This window comes from Microcebus murinus, chromosome 17, assembly GCF_040939455.1.
Source record: "Microcebus murinus isolate Inina chromosome 17, M.murinus_Inina_mat1.0, whole genome shotgun sequence".
In the NCBI taxonomy this organism is placed as follows: domain Eukaryota; kingdom Metazoa; phylum Chordata; class Mammalia; order Primates; family Cheirogaleidae; genus Microcebus; species Microcebus murinus.
Window position 1 is genome coordinate 38,493,842 of NC_134120.1, and position 6,010 is coordinate 38,499,851.

The following is a 6,010-nucleotide window of genomic DNA, read 5'->3' on the forward strand; positions in this document are numbered from 1 at the left end:
AGCAGCCAGTACTCGGGCTTGAGAGGTGTGGGGCTGGGTTTCTTGGTTAAATTCTGGATTAAAACAGAGTTTCCCCACTATGTGTAGGGAATGAAGTCATGCAGAGACTTTAAAAAGTAGTCAGAGAAGAAAGCGTCACTTAATTTAGTGGGACATTTCCACAAAGCAGTGCCCGAGAGCGTCCTCTGGCAGTTCCTGACAGTGTGGCGGGAAATGCCTCAGCCAGCCTGTCATCACTTCCCTTTCTCACCATCATCTGTCCCCAACATGTATAAGAATAGCTATACACTAACATTTTCAAAATGAAAGGCACAGAACTTTTTTTTTAACATTTGGTAACTAAAGTAGGTTATGGGTTCTACATTCTCAACTACTTAAAGTATACATTTAATTTTCTTAAATTCCCTTTAAAGCAATTTAATTTTATTTAATTTAATTTTTTTTTTCTTTGAGACAGAGTCTCGCTTTGTTGCCCAGGCTAGAGTGAGTGCCATGGCGTCAGCCTAGCTCACAGCAACCTCAAACTCCTGGGCTCAAGCAATCCTCCTGCCTCAGCCTCCAGAGTACCTGGGACTACAGGCATGCGCCACCACGCCCGGCTTATTTTTTGTATATATATTAGTTGGCCAATTAATTTCTTCCTATTTATAGTAGAGACGGGGGTCTCGCTCTTGCTCAGGCTGGTTTCGAACTCCTGACCTTGAGCAATCCGCCTGCTTCGGCCTCCCAGAGTGCTAGGATTACAGGCGTGAGCCACTGCGCCCAGCCAATGTTATGGTTTTGATTTTAGGTTGCAAACATTTCAAATCTGCAAAGCAGCAAGTTCTCTGTTTTGCCAATTCTTTTACTGTCATGTAATCAACTAACTTTGTGATTTTGATGCAAAGTATATATTTAATCATGAAATTTAATTTTGCACACTTATTTGTAATGTTTCTTTAAAATAAAAGTGACGAATTTTGTTGTAAAAAAAGAATAATATTTATATTGGCAGGATTTTATTTTTTCAGCTCTTAGAAGCTATTGATCTTATGATATGTTAGTCTTTTATATTTAATACATTCTAACTGTAAAACTGATATCTGCTAAGGTCACTTGCCCATTGAGAGATATACACACACACACACACACTATATATATGTATGTGTATATGTATGTACATATATATGTATATATATGTTTATATGTGTATAATATTTTTAGTAGCCCATCTTTGTCTGAATATTTTTTCCTCACAGTGGCATATGTAGGGTTAGGAAGTCGATGTGGTCCTCCCCCAGTGCAGGCATTGTCTTTAGACAATTTAAAAACAATAATAAAACAACTCAAAATTGACATTTTAAAATAATCACCACATGTTAGCAATTCTAAATAATGCTAATGATAAAATCTTTTGTCTGAAAAATACTTTTTGTTGATTTAAGTGATAAACAATTGCTACCGTTACTGTTGAATTTTAATTAAATGTGTGTGTGTGTGCATTTTATACTACCACATTTTATTACTTATCCTCTAAGTAATCTGCTGCCACCTCATTTACTTTGTCCCCTCTGCTCTCTGTTAACCAAACCTATTTTTTAAAATTCTATTCTTATCTTCAAAAAAACAAATTTAAAATGTTCATGCGAAACATTTGAGTCTGTGGCCTTTACTACATAAGGGTTTGTCCCTGGTGGTTGGGGTGGAGACTAGTATTTCCACGGCCGGACCACTCAACCCCTTTTCTGTCTCCTGACCCTGAGGTCTTGTCTGTGACCCCACATCCATAAGCCTTCAAAAAGGTTTGAATCTTCTTGAAAACCCAAATTCATTGCTTTGATGTACAAAGGAGCTTAGTTTTCTACTCCTTCTGATTCTACCATGTCATTAAAAAAAAGCGCCTCACAAATGTGTTCTTCTTAACAAAAGATAAACGATCTACTTCAGATTCTACCATTTAGCAGCACAAAAGAAATGGAAGCAGTTTTGGCATCTGCGGAATAGAGAGATGTATTTCCAACTCTTATGAGCTGTATCATTTCCCTGAGATGGTGCAAGTGACTACTGCCAATTTTGGTTATAAATAATATTTCTACTTCACTATAGAACAATTTAAAAGAGATTTCATATTCATAAGAGTAGATTTCAGGACACTCTGGCTTTAGAGATAAAGTTGGTCTTGAGATAAATCATTTATCTCTAAAATTTTTAGTATTGATGATACCTGTAAAATATATAATGGAGGCTTATTTCAGAGTTTCCTTTAAGTATAAATGCTGTTGTTGAGGAATCTTGCAAGGGATATTCTATATCATTGTCAAGTGTACAGATCATGTTTTATTTTAAGGTTTTATAGTCTATCAATATGGATAATCCAATCATGATAAAAACAAAATCTCACATTAATGAAGCATTTCCACACTTTGTGCTAAATGCAATATCTGCATCCTTTCAATTGATCTTAACCTTTCCAAATTTTCTCATTGAGTGGAACTACCATCCTTTGACTTGCTCAGCCCCAAAACATTTGTTTCTTGTATGTTCACCATCCTTGCATACAAAACCACAGGGCATCCTATCAGCTCTAAGCTACGCTCACCTCTCATTGGGACTACAGCTGTAACCTTGTAACAGGTTTTCTGCTTCCACTCTTCCTCCTGTACAATCCATTTTCTATACAGGAGACAAAATGAACTTTTAAAAATGCTGATTAGATCATGTCATTGACTTGTTTTAACCTTCCAATGGCTTCTGCATCGCACCAAAATCCATTTTCCTTACCTGCATTGACCTGAATCACCTGATCACTCCTTGCTCGTCTGACTCTCTCTGTCATCTCTCCTTGCCCCCACTGCAGCCAACAACCAGGCCTTGTTCTATTTGTCATAAGTTCCATGTTCATTCCCACCTCAGGGGATTGGCATTTCCTGTTTCTTCTTGTCAAAAAAAAAAGCTGTGGCGCAAGTGCTTCACACTGCTGGCTCTTTCTTGCGAAATGTGACCTCCTCAATGCCACTTGCTCCTGAATACTTCCTGGAGTATTATCACAAGGACACATTTGTTATTTCATTTTATTTATTTTTTTCTCTTTAGTCTCAAAATCCCCTCTCAGTTGACATCAGGTCTCCTTAGGTGTATACCCTGGGGCCATTTTTCATTTGTGTTCAGTATCGCGTTATGTTACTGTGCATAGGTGCTAGATTGAAGCAAACAAACACATAATCTATCATAGGGGAAGATTTCTCTCAGGGCCTGCTTCACTGTGCAAGCGAGGAAATCTGTCACATGCATATTTTATATAGGAACTTGTTAAGCAGAAAGCTAGAAATTCAGGATAACTCTCCTGAAGGAACTCACATAATGTATATTTGAATATGCATATTTATACATACATAAAAAGACAAAAATCATGAGTGGATAGCTTGTTCAATTTTTATTGAGTAAACACATCCACAAGACCAGAACCCATGTTAGGAAACAACATTTCTGGCATCTGAGGAGCTACCCTCATTTCTACTTCCAAATACTCTGCCCCATACCCACTCAAGGGTAACCATTTTTCTGACTTCTGAAAGATTAGATTAGTTTTTCCTGGTCTTGAACTTTTTATAAACAGAATTATACTGTATATATTGTATCACACTGTATATACAGAATCATACTCTATTTTTTTTAAATGCTGTGCTTTGCATGATTTGTCCATGTTGCAGTATTTTGCAGATTTTTTGGGGGGGATTGCTATACTCACTAATTGAGTATAATAAATTTATTCCATTTGGATAATCACATGTGTTTTTGCTATTATGAATAGTACTACCATGGACATTCGTGTAAATGTCGATGATAAACATGTGTGTGCATGTTTGTTACGTGTATGATTAGGAGTAGAATAGCTTGGTCACAGATTGCCCTTTTGTTCATCTTAAGTCAATACTGCCAAACAGTTTTCCAAAGTGATTGTACCAAATTTTGCTCATAATATAAGTGCAGTCCTTTTGCAATATTATTTTTTTTCACTTTTATGACTCAATAATGTAGGTCAACTATAACGTAGGCACAGAATATAACATTAATTTAATTAAAGCCATCTTCTCCAATTTATGTTCATTCTGCTAAATCAATTAAATAAGAACTCCAGAAAAAGTAGAATGTTTCTCACCAACCTGCAGTCATTTCTAGAGGAATGCTGGCTTCAAAAAACATAGGACTCTAAATACAGTAGGGCAGCAGAACCCTGCCATAGTTGGGCAACATGATGTACAGAAAAATCATAAAGCCTCATATTAAAGACAGGGGCTCTGTCCTCTACTGGCTCTGGATTGTTCAAATCATTCAGGCTCTGTATTTTCTCAGCTTTTTCATTCATAAAATGAGAATTAAAGAAAATATTTATGTAACTAAGATTTTTTTCTCTTTCCCAAGAAGTGGACTAATCTCCACTTCAGCTGAAAAAATTAATACAAAGAAAAAAATGTTTGCTATATTTGATAGACACTTTTATAAACTACTATAGCATTCTTTGCCTCTACTCCTTCTTTTCAAAACTCCTGATTTACAGTTGGAGATCCAGGTAGTTCTTGAGAACCTGATTCCACGCATGGTCTTATGAGTAGAGTTGCGACACTTTGATTTTGCCAACCAACCCATGCATATCACTCTTCTGGTCACTGGGATAATGCTAACAGTGAGCATTATCAGATCTAAGACTATGGGCAGTCTTTTTTCCCTATTAAGTTTTTAATACAGTTTTATTGAGATAAAATTCATATATCATATAATTCACCCATTTAGAGTACAATTTAATGTGTTTGTTTTTTGTATAATCACAGAGTTGTACAACCATCATCACTACCTAATTTCAGAACATTTTAATCATCTCTGAAAGAAATCCTATCTATTAGCAATCATTCCCCACTTTCTCTTTGCCCCACTCTTTCAAAGACCAAGACAATTGGATTGGCTTTTCTTTTCATTTCTTTCTTTTTTTTAGGCCATTTTATTTAATAGGAATTGTTAATGGCCTCCAAATAGAGGTTTTCCCAAGTTCTTGGTGACCTTCGGGAAAAGAATTTCAGGACGCACCACGTAAGCCAAGCAAGTGACAGGTTTTTTTTAATGAAAGTGAAAGCACACTCTTAGGAAAAAGAATGGGCAGGTTCAAAAAAGAGAAGCTGCACAGGGAGGAAACAGTTTTAGATCTTTTGTAGTTTTACTAATTGAGAGAAGGAATATCCAAGACCAAAATGATGGCTTTTACTAATAATTTGGGAAGTAATTCCTAGAATTGAGTTCTCCCTATTTTCATATTTCATATGGTTGTCTTGGAACTGCCATGGTGATTTCAAGGGGCAGAGAAATTTTAAAACCACAAGTAAATTATATCATAATTAGCCAAAGTTCATGTAAGGTAACAGAGATAGCTGACTAGCCAGTGAAGCTGGTTCTTGCCTGGGGTAATCTGCCCCTCTCGTTAGCTTTCTGCTTAATAGTTATTTACTTTAACACCTGAATTCAATCTTCAAGCCCCTGCTTCCAGTCTCACCCCTGTCTCCTACTCTAACAGAGTCATATAATATGTAGTCTTTTTGTCTGGCCACTTTCACTTAGCATAATGTTTTCCAGGTTTGTTTGTTTTAGCTTGGTTTTTTTGTTTGTTTGTTTGTTTTTTGTTGAGACAGAGTCTCACTTTGTTGCCCAGGCTAGAGTGAGTGCCACGGCGTCAGCCTAGCTCACAGCAACCTCAAACTCCTGGACTCAAGCAATCCTGCTGCCTCAGCCTCCTGAGTAGCTGGGACTACAGGCATGCACCACCATGCCCGGCTAATTTTTTCTATATATATATATTAGTTGGCCAATTAATTTCTTTCTATTTTTATAGTAGAGACAGGGTCTCGCTCTTGCTCAGGCTGGTTTCGAACTCCTGACCTTGAGCAATCCACCCGCCTCAGCCTCCCAGAGAGCTAGGATTACAGGCATGAGCCACTGCGCCCGGCCTAGCTTGGTTTTTGACTTGGGCAGTCAGTACATATTT